General features: G+C 40.8%; 7 non-coding genes across 7 annotated transcripts; 2 read left to right on the top strand and 5 right to left on the bottom strand.

Annotated features, from left to right (window-relative positions):
- Positions 1-420: 420 nt before the first annotated feature.
- On the bottom strand, positions 421-502 carry trnas-uga. Its single transcript has one exon. It is a non-coding gene; the product is annotated as a tRNA-Ser (tRNA).
- A 1,009-nt stretch (positions 503-1,511) lies between these two features.
- On the bottom strand, positions 1,512-1,593 carry trnas-uga. The gene has a single exon. It is a non-coding gene; the product is annotated as a tRNA-Ser (tRNA).
- A 1,009-nt stretch (positions 1,594-2,602) lies between these two features.
- trnas-uga lies at positions 2,603-2,684 on the bottom strand. The gene has a single exon. It is a non-coding gene; the product is annotated as a tRNA-Ser (tRNA).
- Positions 2,685-3,714: 1,030 nt separating this feature from the next.
- trnas-uga lies at positions 3,715-3,796 on the bottom strand. Its single transcript has one exon. It is a non-coding gene; the product is annotated as a tRNA-Ser (tRNA).
- Positions 3,797-4,982: 1,186 nt separating this feature from the next.
- trnas-uga lies at positions 4,983-5,064 on the bottom strand. Its single transcript has one exon. It is a non-coding gene; the product is annotated as a tRNA-Ser (tRNA).
- Positions 5,065-11,721: 6,657 nt separating this feature from the next.
- On the top strand, positions 11,722-11,803 carry trnas-uga. Its single transcript has one exon. It is a non-coding gene; the product is annotated as a tRNA-Ser (tRNA).
- Positions 11,804-14,259: 2,456 nt separating this feature from the next.
- On the top strand, positions 14,260-14,341 carry trnas-uga. The gene has a single exon. It is a non-coding gene; the product is annotated as a tRNA-Ser (tRNA).
- The last annotated feature ends 1,375 nt before the right edge of the window (positions 14,342-15,716 follow it).

Raw genomic sequence — 15,716 nt, 5'->3', positions numbered from 1 at the left:
ATCGCAGCAGTAGGAATCTAAGGAAAGTGATGAGGAGAAACGAGCAAGGTAAGAACATGGGTGGGGAGACCCCATTGAAATTCAGGTCCAACGTCTAAAGCATTCAGCCATTGAATGCTGTTGGAATGCAAGTAAAGGGATTGGGATTTGGAAACAGACATCATTGGTGTAAAATGGTCAACTTGATGGCACGACATATTGATCTTGTTGCGCCAAGTAACCTCGGTCCTTTCCAAAGCTGTGAAGTTTGGAAGTTTAATGTGCAAGTCAAAAAACTATGTGCAGAGAAAGTACAAGTGAGTACAAGTACAAGTTATTCACTGAGAATAAGATTTTAAAAAGGACAATTCCATGTATTAAGGACATTATCCATATCAAGTCACCAAGTATATGTTAAAAATAAAGACAGGTTTGCCATAGCACTGTGAGCAGGGTTCGAACCTGCACGGGGAGACCCCATTGGATTTCAAGTCTAACGCCTTAACCACTCGGCCATCGCAGCAAATTCTGTTACCTACGACGCCTTACCCAGTCCGCTATCTCATTCTGACCATTTTACCTCTAAAATGACCAGATTATCGCTACTGACGAGCCTACTTGAAATGTTTGTAATGGAAGATATATTCTGAGCACTTGAATCAAAGGACAAGTCCACGGTTTAAGGACATTATCCATATCAAGTCCCCAATGACATGTTACAAATAAAGACTGGATCGTCAAAGCGCTGTGTGCAGGGTTCAAACGTGCGCTGGGAGATCCCATTGAATTTCGAGTCCAACGCTTTAACCACTCGGCAATCAAAGCTTTCTGAGGTGGATCACACAAGGACAAAAGTATCCAAATTCAACTGCCTAATTGAAATATTTTTCAAGCAAAGTAAAATAAGCTATTTTCTGAGCACTTCAATCGTTGGACGAGCCCATAAAGTAAGGACAATTTAACTTCTCTAGGGTAGGGGGCAGCATTAGGAATTTTGGATGAAATGCATGCCCAAATTAAACTGCCTGCTTCTCGGGCCCAGAAGATATGATATGAAAACTGTACAGGGAGAACAAATTGGATTTCAATTCCAATGCTTAAACCACTTGGCCATCGCAGCAGTAGGAATCTAAGGAAAGTGATGAGGAGAAACGAGCAAGGTAAGAACATGGGTGGGGAGACCCCATTGAAATTCAGGTCCAACGTCTAAAGCATTCAGCCATTGAATGCTGTTGGAATGCAAGTAAAGGGATTGGGATTTGGAAACAGACATCATTGGTGTAAAATGGTCAACTTGATGGCACGACATATTGATCTTGTTGCGCCAAGTAACCTCGGTCCTTTCCAAAGCTGTGAAGTTTGGAAGTTTAATGTGCAAGTCAAAAAACTATGTGCAGAGAAAGTACAAGTGAGTACAAGTACAAGTTATTCACTGAGAATAAGATTTTAAAAAGGACAATTCCATGTATTAAGGACATTATCCATATCAAGTCACCAAGTATATGTTAAAAATAAAGACAGGTTTGCCATAGCACTGTGAGCAGGGTTCGAACCTGCACGGGGAGACCCCATTGGATTTCAAGTCTAACGCCTTAACCACTCGGCCATCGCAGCAAATTCTGTTACCTACGACGCCTTACCCAGTCCGCTATCTCATTCTGACCATTTTACCTCTAAAATGACCAGATTATCGCTACTGACGAGCCTACTTGAAATGTTTGTAATGGAAGATATATTCTGAGCACTTGAATCAAAGGACAAGTCCACGGTTTAAGGACATTATCCATATCAAGTCCCCAATGACATGTTACAAATAAAGACTGGATCGTCAAAGCGCTGTGTGCAGGGTTCAAACGTGCGCTGGGAGATCCCATTGAATTTCGAGTCCAACGCTTTAACCACTCGGCAATCAAAGCTTTCTGAGGTGGATCACACAAGGACAAAAGTATCCAAATTCAACTGCCTAATTGAAATATTTTTCAAGCAAAGTAAAATAAGCTATTTTCTGAGCACTTCAATCGTTGGACGAGCCCATAAAGTAAGGACAATTTAACTTCTCTAGGGTAGGGGGCAGCATTAGGAATTTTGGATGAAATGCATGCCCAAATTAAACTGCCTGCTTCTCGGGCCCAGAAGATATGATATGAAAACTGTACAGGGAGAACAAATTGGATTTCAATTCCAATGCTTAAACCACTTGGCCATCGCAGCAGTAGGAATCTAAGGAAAGTGATGAGGAGAAACGAGCAAGGTAAGAACATGGGTGGGGAGACCCCATTGAAATTCAGGTCCAACGTCTAAAGCATTCAGCCATTGAATGCTGTTGGAATGCAAGTAAAGGGATTGGGATTTGGAAACAGACATCATTGGTGTAAAATGGTCAACTTGATGGCACGACATATTGATCTTGTTGCGCCAAGTAACCTCGGTCCTTTCCAAAGCTGTGAAGTTTGGAAGTTTAATGTGCAAGTCAAAAAACTATGTGCAGAGAAAGTACAAGTGAGTACAAGTACAAGTTATTCACTGAGAATAAGATTTTAAAAAGGACAATTCCATGTATTAAGGACATTATCCATATCAAGTCACCAAGTATATGTTAAAAATAAAGACAGGTTTGCCATAGCACTGTGAGCAGGGTTCGAACCTGCACGGGGAGACCCCATTGGATTTCAAGTCTAACGCCTTAACCACTCGGCCATCGCAGCAAATTCTGTTACCTACGACGCCTTACCCAGTCCGCTATCTCATTCTGACCATTTTACCTCTAAAATGACCAGATTATCGCTACTGACGAGCCTACTTGAAATGTTTGTAATGGAAGATATATTCTGAGCACTTGAATCAAAGGACAAGTCCACGGTTTAAGGACATTATCCATATCAAGTCCCCAATGACATGTTACAAATAAAGACTGGATCGTCAAAGCGCTGTGTGCAGGGTTCAAACGTGCGCTGGGAGATCCCATTGAATTTCGAGTCCAACGCTTTAACCACTCGGCAATCAAAGCTTTCTGAGGTGGATCACACAAGGACAAAAGTATCCAAATTCAACTGCCTAATTGAAATATTTTTCAAGCAAAGTAAAATAAGCTATTTTCTGAGCACTTCAATCGTTGGACGAGCCCATAAAGTAAGGACAATTTAACTTCTCTAGGGTAGGGGGCAGCATTAGGAATTTTGGATGAAATGCATGCCCAAATTAAACTGCCTGCTTCTCGGGCCCAGAAGATATGATATGAAAACTGTACAGGGAGAACAAATTGGATTTCAATTCCAATGCTTAAACCACTTGGCCATCGCAGCAGTAGGAATCTAAGGAAAGTGATGAGGAGAAAGCAGAAGTGGGCTATACGCTTCGAGCAAGGTAAGAACATGGGTGGGGAGACCCCATTGAAATTCAGGTCCAACGTCTAAAGAACTCGGCCATTGAATGCTGTTGGAATGCAAGTAAAGGGATTGGGATTTGGAAACAGACATCATTGGTGTAAAATGGTCAACTTGATGGCACGACATATTGATCTTGTTGCGCCAAGTAACCTCGGTCCTTTCCAAAGCTGTGAAGTTTGGAAGTTTAATGTGCAAGTCAAAAAACTATGTGCAGAGAAAGTACAAGTGAGTACAAGTACAAGTTATTCACTGAGAATAAGATTTTAAAAAGGACAATTCCATGTATTAAGGACATTATCCATATCAAGTCACCAAGTATATGTTAAAAATAAAGACAGGTTTGCCATAGCACTGTGAGCAGGGTTCGAACCTGCACGGGGAGACCCCATTGGATTTCAAGTCTAACGCCTTAACCACTCGGCCATCGCAGCAAATTCTGTTACCTACGACGCCTTACCCAGTCCGCTATCTCATTCTGACCATTTTACCTCTAAAATGACCAGATTATCGCTACTGACGAGCCTACTTGAAATGTTTGTAATGGAAGATATATTCTGAGCACTTGAATCAAAGGACAAGTCCACGGTTTAAGGACATTATCCATATCAAGTCCCCAATGACATGTTACAAATAAAGACTGGATCGTCAAAGCGCTGTGTGCAGGGTTCAAACGTGCGCTGGGAGATCCCATTGAATTTCGAGTCCAACGCTTTAACCACTCGGCAATCAAAGCTTTCTGAGGTGGATCACACAAGGACAAAAGTATCCAAATTCAACTGCCTAATTGAAATATTTTTCAAGCAAAGTAAAATAAGCTATTTTCTGAGCACTTCAATCGTTGGACGAGCCCATAAAGTAAGGACAATTTAACTTCTCTAGGGTAGGGGGCAGCATTAGGAATTTTGGATGAAATGCATGCCCAAATTAAACTGCCTGCTTCTCGGGCCCAGAAGATATGATATGAAAACTGTACAGGGAGAACAAATTGGATTTCAATTCCAATGCTTAAACCACTTGGCCATCGCAGCAGTAGGAATCTAAGGAAAGTGATGAGGAGAAAGCAGAAGTGGGCTATACGCTTCGAGCAAGGTAAGAACATGGGTGGGGAGACCCCATTGAAATTCAGGTCCAACGTCTAAAGAACTCGGCCATTGAATGCTGTTGGAATGCAAGTAAAGGGATTGGGATTTGGAAACAGACATCATTGGTGTAAAATGGTCAACTTGATGGCACGACATATTGATCTTGTTGCGCCAAGTAACCTCGGTCCTTTCCAAAGCTGTGAAGTTTGGAAGTTTAATGTGCAAGTCAAAAAACTATGTGCAGAGAAAGTACAAGTGAGTACAAGTACAAGTTATTCACTGAGAATAAGATTTTAAAAAGAGCAGGGAGACCCAATTGGGTTTCAAGTCTGAGGACTTAACCACCTGGCTCTCAGTATTTCCATCGTAAATCTAACACAAACAACAGTATCTGTACTGAAGAGACTATTTGAACTGTTTGTCAAAGCAGAATATATTCTGAGCACCTGAGTCACTGGACAATTCCATGTATTAAGGACATTATCCATATCAAGTCACCAAGTATATGTGAAAAATTACAACAGGTTTGAAATTGCGCTGTGAGGAGGGTTCGAACCTGCGCGGGGAGACTCCATTGGATTTCAAGTCCAACGCCTTAACCACTCAGCCATCGCAGCTTGCAATGTTAAATACACTATCTCGTTCTGACCATTTTTCCTCTAAAAAGACCAGATTATCACTATAGAAGAGCCTACTTGAAATGTTTGTTATAGAAGATCAATTCTGAGCTTGGATCATTTACCAGTCATTGTTTCGCAGCCTTGAAATGTGTGGATAGAGTCCAGGAGCCAAGATGATTTGGATGGACTCAATCATTCCTGTAGAGTATCTTCTGTTTCCCGAAGGTGTCAAAGTTATCAATAAAAGTGACTCCAGCAGAGCTACAGTAGTCTTTTAGCCAGATGTGTCATGCCAGCAGTCTGCTGAATCTTTCACACCCGCGGCCCAACGATGGTACTGGACCTGAAATTATTGGCCATTTTTGCAGTCTTTTAATGATAAAATCAGTTCTTTAAAATCCATTTTCAAATGTTCCGAGCTAGCTCTCCTGATGTCGTTTGTCCCCACATGGACTACGACAGTGTCAGCTCCCGGCATCTGTGGTAGAACAGTTGGAAGCAACCTTGTTATGTCCTGTACTCATGCTCCTGGATAGCACAGGGTTTTCGCCTTGGGGCCCGAGATGTTTCTCACCATAGAGCTGCCTATGATGACAGCTGGTGATGTTGAATGGGCCGGTCTCTCAAGCAGCCTCACAGTCTGTTGAGCTCCGAGGATCTGAACCCGAGGTAGAAGCCACCGGAGAGGGAGACAGAATCGAGGACGAAGACACAGGTACCTCCGCATCCGATCTTGATTGGGAAGCCACCACTATAAATAAGGAATTGTATGGGCTACATTTATGAGAATAAGACATGTATTTACTTACCTTATCAATCTTGAAGACGCTACACTCATGTATCACTCAAAGTATTGTGAGTGAGTGCATCTTTCCAGGGTGTTGATGCATCCTCCTGCCAATACAGCCTTTTCCAATACCACGGGTAGGTTTTGCTCTGATGTCAAATCAACTCATATTGTTGCAAGCTAGCTACCTTAGCTGTTGTGCTAGCCAACATGCTACTGATCCGTGACACTAGCATATTGACATGCATATAGGTATTAAAAGACAGCAACATATTCACCTAAAATTATAAATGTTTAGGCAAATCCTTAGTTAACTAGCCACCTATCACATGAATTGTGCAAAAATATTATAGCTAACATTAGTTTGCTAAGCGCTAGCCAGTCAGTCAGTGGCGCTGACAGAATGAAACTGGTATCAACAAAATGTGTTTCATTCTATCCCATAAAACATGTACATTGCTAACTTGGCATCATTTAGCTAATAACATGTTAAAGTTTATTAGGAGGTTTAAATAATAAGTTAGACACTCACTGGACAACTGTAGATAGCTTGGTTTCCATTTTCCAAAATATGTTCTAATCCCCTTGATTGGTCATCAACGGTTACTGGTCTTGAAACTCATGTGTTCAGCATAAACTGCTTCTGGTAAATTGTTTGCCACTGGTGGCAGTACATATTATTGTTGCCAAAGGTCAAAGTTTCACCACTAGTGGCAAATGTTTGCAAACTTCTGGTGATATTTTGTGGCACACTATTTAGTTTGCAGCAAATTTGCCACAAACTTGTGGGAAGTTTGCAGCAACAAATACATCTTTGTAAGTTTAAACTGGCCAACTTTCCAACTTTGGATAGAACTGAGGTGATTTTGGACAATACGCTCAACAAGTGGTGCCATCTAGCACCAATGATGCCTGTGTTCAAATCGCATTCACTTTACTTGTGATATCTGAGATATTTAGTGGGTCTCCCCACACAGGTTAGAATCCTGTTCGCAGTGCTATGACAAAATAGTCCTTCAAATATTTGAACTACACTATATATACAAAAGTATGTGGATACCCCTTCAAATTTGTGGATTTGACTATTTCAGCCACACTGACAGGTTGCTGACAGGTGTATAAAATTAAGCACATAGCCATGCAATCTCCATCGACAAATGTTGGTTTACTGAATAGCTCAGTGACTTTCAACGTAGTACCGTCACAGGATGTCACCTTTCTAACAATTCAGTTCGTCAAATTTCTGCCCTGCTGCCAACTGTATGTCCTGTTATTGTGAAGTGGAAACATGTAGGAGCAACAATGCCTCAGCTGCGAAGTGGTAGGCAACACAAGATCACAGAATGGGACCGTCGAGTTCTGAAGCGCGTAGTGCATAAAAATTGTCTGTAACACCCACTACCGAGTTCCAAACTGCCTCTGGAAGCAATTTCAGGACAATAACTGTTTGTTGGGAGCTTCATGAAATGGGTTTCCATGGCCGAGCAGCTGCACACAAGCATAAGATCACCATACACAATGCCAAGCAGCGGCTGGAGTGGTGTAAAGCTCACTGCCATTGGACTCTGGAGCAGTGGAAATTCATTCTCTGGAGTGATGAATCACGCTTTACCATCTGGCAGTCCAACGGACGAATCTGGGTTTGGCGGATGCCAGGAGAACTCTACTTGCCTGAATGCATAGTGCCATTTGTAAAGTTTGGTGGAGGAGGAATAATGATCTGTTTTTCATGGTTCGGGCCCCTTAGTTCCAGTGAAGATAAATCTTAACACTACAGCATAAAATGACATTCTAGACATTCAGTTATTGCAGCTTGTTTGATAAAAAGGTCACACGGCTGTGTTGGCTGAATGGTTAATGTGTTGGTCTTGAATCACAGCAAAATTGGAAACTTGACGGCATCACATGTTGAGCCTATCATTCCAAAATCTCTAAATTCTATCTAAAGCTGTGAAGGTTGGCCAGTTTAAACTTCCAGTCAAAAAACAAGGTGTGGGGAAGTGCTCAAAACTAATGCACTACTGCACATAATTCCTGCATTTTCTCAGACATTGACAGTGACTTCATATCTACAATTCTTTGGATCACAATGGGACACTTTTTTGGGTTTGAACTCTGTGTGAACTCAATGTGACCTTATCACAATCTCAGTGCCTTCACAACAGACCCCCTGGAACACACCTAGTGTCTTCCCGCATCCTATGCTTCTTACCCTTTGGCAGGTAGATCTATACCTTGGAGACTAAAAAACATTGCTACTGAAATGAAAACCAACTGCTCCCCCAGAATTACAACCATCTTCCACCACCTAGGGGAGACTCGCCTCAAGCTTCCTGAACTCCTGCGGAGACAAAGTGGCTGCATCTGGACACAAGCACTGCACCTTGGGTAACTCATCAAACCCTGCAAACTAGACAACTCAAATGTCAGCATGTCCGGCCAAGGATTGAGGTTAGGCCTGTCAGCAACCATTCATCTCCCCCTCAATCCCACCTCCTAAATAGCAACGCCAGTCATACAGTCGAAAACAGAATGGTATTATGTTCAGTTTGAGCAGTAAATACTATTACAAGACTAAATACATTTTGTTCTGTGGGAGTTATTATTTTGTTGACCTTTTTATGTATTATGAATCATCAGTTTAATGGTTTATGGTTTTTGTCATTGTAATTGTCATAACACACCAACATATCCCCAGTTCCTGTTGTATTAAATGCCATAATCCTAACTTTAATTAAATAGTTATGACTTAACCTGTTATGGCTGCAAGGGGCAGTATTGAGTAGCCAGTTAAATCGTGCCCATTTCAAACGGCCTCGTACTCAATTCTTGCTCGTACAATATGCATATTATTATTACTATTGGATAGAAAACACTCTCTAGTTTCTAAAACCGTTTGAATTATTTCTCTGAGTGAAACAGAACTCATTCTGCAGCACATTTCCTGACCAGGAAGTGGAATGTCAGAAATCGATGCTCTGTTCAACTTCCTGCCTATACATGGGCATGATACGTAAGAGTCTACGTACACTTCATACACCTTCCCCTGGTTGTCAAGAGGCGGTGAGAGAAGAAATTTCGTGTTTATCTTGGTCTGAGGTGGAATTAAAGCTCTTTGTATGACGTGACCGTCCATTTCCTGTTTCTGGAGCGCGCGAAAGGGGACATGGATTTGCCTTCTGTTTAGCTGTCGTTATGGACGACTAACATCTCCGGTTTAGATTTTATTTGATACATGTGACCATATCATCGTAAAGTATGTTTTTTCAATATAGTTTATTCAGATTATTGAAATTTTTTCGGGAGTTTTGCCGTGTTCCGTTCTCTGACTTTGTTGACGTTGGAGAGATCCGTGCCACTTGGCAAGTGCCCATGCTAAATCAAGAGGGAAATTTGCCATTCCAGATCCAAACAACGACTGTTCTGGACAAAGGACACCTTGTCCAACATTCTGACGGAAGATCACCAAAAGTAAGAAACATTTTATGATGCTATTTCTAATATCTGTCGTGCATGTGAACTGGTCGTCGGCGCCCAAGTGTTTCTGGCTATTGTGGCTACGCTAATATAACGCTATATTGTGTTTTCGCTGTAAAACACTTGATAAATCGGAAATATTGTCTGGAATCACAAGATGCCTGTCTTTCAATTGCTGTACACTATGTATTTTTCAGAAATGTTTTATGATGAGTATTTAGATATTTGGCGTTGGTGTCTGTAATTTTTCTGTCTGCTTTCGGTGCAATTTCTGACTGTAGCTGCAATGTAAACTTCTGTTTGCCATAGCTTCCATAGCTTCTGCCCACTTCTGCTTTCTCCTCATCACGTTCCTTAGATTCCTACTGCTGCGATGGCCAAGTGGTTTAACCAGTTTTGGCTGCAGCCCGACGTCGGTACACTTATGACAACATCCAGCTCAAGTGCAGGGCGCGAAATTCAAAAGATATATTTTTTTAAATATTTAACTTTCACACATTAACAAGTCCAATACAGCATATGAAAGGTACACATTTTGTGAATCAAGCCAACATGTCCGATTTTTAAAATGTTTTACAGGGAAGACAAAATATGTAAATCTATTAGCTAACCACGTTAACAAAAGACACCACTTTTCTTACTCCATCAGTTTTTTACTCCATCAGTAGCTATCACAAATTCGACCAAATAAAGATATAAATAGCCACTAACCAAGAAACAACTTCATCAGATGACAGTCTGATAACATATTTATTGTATAGCATATGTTTTGTTAGAAAAATGTGCATATTTCAGGTATAAATCATAGTTTACATTGCAGCTACAGTCAGAAATTGCACCGAAAGCAGACAGAAAAATTACAGACACCAACGCCAAATATCTAAATACTCATCATAAAACATTTCTGAAAAATACATAGTGTACAGCAATTGAAAGACAGGCATCTTGTGATTCCAGACAATATTTCCGATTTATCAAGTGTTTTACAGCGAAAACACAATATAGCGTTATATTAGCGTAGCCACAATAGCCAGAAACACTTGGGCGCCGACGACCAGTTCACATGCACGACAGATATTAGAAATAGCATCATAAAATGTTTCTTACTTTTGGTGATCTTCCGTCAGAATGTTGGACAAGGTGTCCTTTGTCCAGAACAGTCGTTGTTTGGATCTGGAATGGCAAATTTCCCTCTTGATTTAGCATGGGCACTTGCCAAGTGGCACGGATCTCTCCAACGTCAACAAAGTCAGAGAACGGAACACGGCAAAACTCCCGAAAAAATTTCAATAATCTGATTAAACTATATTGAAAAAACATACTTTACGATGATATGGTCACATGTATCAAATAAAATCTAAACCGGAGATGTTAGTCGTCCATAACGACAGCTAAACAGAAGGCAAATCCATGTCCCCTTTCGCGCGCTCCAGAAACAGGAAATGGACGGTCACGTCATACAAAGAGCTTTAATTCCACCTCAGACCAAGATAAACACGAAATTTCTTCTCTCACCGCCTCTTGACAACCAGGGGAAGGTGTATGAAGTGTACGTAGACTCTTACGTATCATGCCCATGTATAGGCAGGAAGTTGAACAGAGCATCGATTTCTGACATTCCACTTCCTGGTCAGGAAATGTGCTGCAGAATGAGTTCTGTTTCACTCAGAGAAATAATTCAAACGGTTTTAGAAACTAGAGAGTGTTTTCTATCCAATAGTAATAATAATATGCATATTGTACGAGCAAGAATTGAGTACGAGGCCGTTTGAAATGGGCACGATTTAACTGGCTACTCAATACTGCCCCTTGCAGCCATAACAGGTTAAGCATTGGAATTGAAATCCAATTTGTTCTCCCTGTACAGTTTTCATATCATATCTTCTGGGCCCGAGAAGCAGGCAGTTTAATTTGGGCATGCATTTCATCCAAAATTCCTAATGCTGCCCCCTACCCTAGAGAAGTTAAATTGTCCTTACTTTATGGGCTCGCCCAACGATTGAAGTGCTCAGAAAATAGCTTATTTTACTTTGCTTGAAAAATATTTCAATTAGGCAGTTGAATTTGGATACTTTTGTCCTTGTGTGATCCACCTCAGAAAGCTTTGATTGCCGAGTGGTTAAAGCGTTGGACTCGAAATTCAATGGGATCTCCCAGCGCACGTTTGAACCCTGCACACAGCACTTTGACGATCCAGTCTTTATTTGTAACATGTCATTGGGGACTTGATATGGATAATGTCCTTAAACCGTGGACTTGTCCTTTGATTCAAGTGCTCAGAATATATCCTCCATTACAAACATTTCAAGTAGGCTAATCTGGTCATTTTAGAGGTAAAATGGTCAGAATGAGATAGCGGACTGGGTAAGGCGTCGTAGGTAACAGAAGTAGCTGTGATGGCCGAGTGGTTAAGGCGTTGGACTTGAAATCCAATGGGGTCTCCCCGCGCAGGTTCGAACCCTGCTCACAGCGCTATGGCAAACCTGTCTTTATTTTTAACATATACTTGGTGACTTGATATGGATAATGTCCTTAATACATGGAATTGTCCTTTTTAAAATCTTATTCTCAGTGAATAACTTGTACTTGTACTCACTTGTACTTTCTCTGCACATAGTTTTTTGACTTGCACATTAAACTTCCAAACTTCACAGCTTTGGAAAGGACCGAGGTTACTTGGCGCAACAAGATCAATATGTCGTGCCATCAAGTTGACCATTTTACACCAATGATGTCTGTTTCCAAATCCCAATCCCTTTACTTGCATTCCAACAGCATTCAATGGCCGAGTTCTTTCGACGTTGGACCTGAATTTCAATGGGGTCTCCCCACCCATGTTCTTACCTTGCTCGAAGCGTATAGCCCACTTCTGCTTTCTCCTCATCACGTTCCTTAGATTCCTACTGCTGCGATGGCCAAGTGGTTTAACCAGTTTTGGCTGCAGCCCGACGTCGGTACACTTATGACAACATCCAGCTCAAGTGCAGGGCGCGAAATTCAAAAGATATATTTTTTTAAATATTTAACTTTCACACATTAACAAGTCCAATACAGCATATGAAAGGTACACATTTTGTGAATCAAGCCAACATGTCCGATTTTTAAAATGTTTTACAGGGAAGACAAAATATGTAAATCTATTAGCTAACCACGTTAACAAAAGACACCACTTTTCTTACTCCATCAGTTTTTTACTCCATCAGTAGCTATCACAAATTCGACCAAATAAAGATATAAATAGCCACTAACCAAGAAACAACTTCATCAGATGACAGTCTGATAACATATTTATTGTATAGCATATGTTTTGTTAGAAAAATGTGCATATTTCAGGTATAAATCATAGTTTACATTGCAGCTACAGTCAGAAATTGCACCGAAAGCAGACAGAAAAATTACAGACACCAACGCCAAATATCTAAATACTCATCATAAAACATTTCTGAAAAATACATAGTGTACAGCAATTGAAAGACAGGCATCTTGTGATTCCAGACAATATTTCCGATTTATCAAGTGTTTTACAGCGAAAACACAATATAGCGTTATATTAGCGTAGCCACAATAGCCAGAAACACTTGGGCGCCGACGACCAGTTCACATGCACGACAGATATTAGAAATAGCATCATAAAATGTTTCTTACTTTTGGTGATCTTCCGTCAGAATGTTGGACAAGGTGTCCTTTGTCCAGAACAGTCGTTGTTTGGATCTGGAATGGCAAATTTCCCTCTTGATTTAGCATGGGCACTTGCCAAGTGGCACGGATCTCTCCAACGTCAACAAAGTCAGAGAACGGAACACGGCAAAACTCCCGAAAAAATTTCAATAATCTGATTAAACTATATTGAAAAAACATACTTTACGATGATATGGTCACATGTATCAAATAAAATCTAAACCGGAGATGTTAGTCGTCCATAACGACAGCTAAACAGAAGGCAAATCCATGTCCCCTTTCGCGCGCTCCAGAAACAGGAAATGGACGGTCACGTCATACAAAGAGCTTTAATTCCACCTCAGACCAAGATAAACACGAAATTTCTTCTCTCACCGCCTCTTGACAACCAGGGGAAGGTGTATGAAGTGTACGTAGACTCTTACGTATCATGCCCATGTATAGGCAGGAAGTTGAACAGAGCATCGATTTCTGACATTCCACTTCCTGGTCAGGAAATGTGCTGCAGAATGAGTTCTGTTTCACTCAGAGAAATAATTCAAACGGTTTTAGAAACTAGAGAGTGTTTTCTATCCAATAGTAATAATAATATGCATATTGTACGAGCAAGAATTGAGTACGAGGCCGTTTGAAATGGGCACGATTTAACTGGCTACTCAATACTGCCCCTTGCAGCCATAACAGGTTAAGCATTGGAATTGAAATCCAATTTGTTCTCCCTGTACAGTTTTCATATCATATCTTCTGGGCCCGAGAAGCAGGCAGTTTAATTTGGGCATGCATTTCATCCAAAATTCCTAATGCTGCCCCCTACCCTAGAGAAGTTAAATTGTCCTTACTTTATGGGCTCGCCCAACGATTGAAGTGCTCAGAAAATAGCTTATTTTACTTTGCTTGAAAAATATTTCAATTAGGCAGTTGAATTTGGATACTTTTGTCCTTGTGTGATCCACCTCAGAAAGCTTTGATTGCCGAGTGGTTAAAGCGTTGGACTCGAAATTCAATGGGATCTCCCAGCGCACGTTTGAACCCTGCACACAGCACTTTGACGATCCAGTCTTTATTTGTAACATGTCATTGGGGACTTGATATGGATAATGTCCTTAAACCGTGGACTTGTCCTTTGATTCAAGTGCTCAGAATATATCCTCCATTACAAACATTTCAAGTAGGCTAATCTGGTCATTTTAGAGGTAAAATGGTCAGAATGAGATAGCGGACTGGGTAAGGCGTCGTAGGTAACAGAAGTAGCTGTGATGGCCGAGTGGTTAAGGCGTTGGACTTGAAATCCAATGGGGTCTCCCCGCGCAGGTTCGAACCCTGCTCACAGCGCTATGGCAAACCTGTCTTTATTTTTAACATATACTTGGTGACTTGATATGGATAATGTCCTTAATACATGGAATTGTCCTTTTTAAAATCTTATTCTCAGTGAATAACTTGTACTTGTACTCACTTGTACTTTCTCTGCACATAGTTTTTTGACTTGCACATTAAACTTCCAAACTTCACAGCTTTGGAAAGGACCGAGGTTACTTGGCGCAACAAGATCAATATGTCGTGCCATCAAGTTGACCATTTTACACCAATGATGTCTGTTTCCAAATCCCAATCCCTTTACTTGCATTCCAACAGCATTCAATGGCCGAGTTCTTTCGACGTTGGACCTGAATTTCAATGGGGTCTCCCCACCCATGTTCTTACCTTGCTCGAAGCGTATAGCCCACTTCTGCTTTCTCCTCATCACGTTCCTTAGATTCCTACTGCTGCGATGGCCAAGTGGTTTAACCAGTTTTGGCTGCAGCCCGACGTCGGTACACTTATGACAACATCCAGCTCAAGTGCAGGGCGCGAAATTCAAAAGATATATTTTTTTAAATATTTAACTTTCACACATTAACAAGTCCAATACAGCATATGAAAGGTACACATTTTGTGAATCAAGCCAACATGTCCGATTTTTAAAATGTTTTACAGGGAAGACAAAATATGTAAATCTATTAGCTAACCACGTTAACAAAAGACACCACTTTTCTTACTCCATCAGTTTTTTACTCCATCAGTAGCTATCACAAATTCGACCAAATAAAGATATAAATAGCCACTAACCAAGAAACAACTTCATCAGATGACAGTCTGATAACATATTTATTGTATAGCATATGTTTTGTTAGAAAAATGTGCATATTTCAGGTATAAATCATAGTTTACATTGCAGCTACAGTCAGAAATTGCACCGAAAGCAGACAGAAAAATTACAGACACCAACGCCAAATATCTAAATACTCATCATAAAACATTTCTGAAAAATACATAGTGTACAGCAATTGAAAGACAGGCATCTTGTGATTCCAGACAATATTTCCGATTTATCAAGTGTTTTACAGCGAAAACACAATATAGCGTTATATTAGCGTAGCCACAATAGCCAGAAACACTTGGGCGCCGACGACCAGTTCACATGCACGACAGATATTAGAAATAGCATCATAAAATGTTTCTTACTTTTGGTGATCTTCCGTCAGAATGTTGGACAAGGTGTCCTTTGTCCAGAACAGTCGTTGTTTGGATCTGGAATGGCAAATTTCCCTCTTGATTTAGCATGGGCACTTGCCAAGTGGCACGGATCTCTCCAACGTCAACAAAGTCAGAGAACGGAACACGGCAAAACTCCCGAAAAAATTTCAATAATCTGATTAAACTATAT

This window comes from Salvelinus namaycush, chromosome 25, assembly GCF_016432855.1.
Source record: "Salvelinus namaycush isolate Seneca chromosome 25, SaNama_1.0, whole genome shotgun sequence".
Classification (NCBI taxonomy): domain Eukaryota; kingdom Metazoa; phylum Chordata; class Actinopteri; order Salmoniformes; family Salmonidae; genus Salvelinus; species Salvelinus namaycush.
The sequence above is the reverse complement of the archived record's forward strand: the minus strand, read 5'-3'. Positions and strand labels throughout refer to the sequence as shown.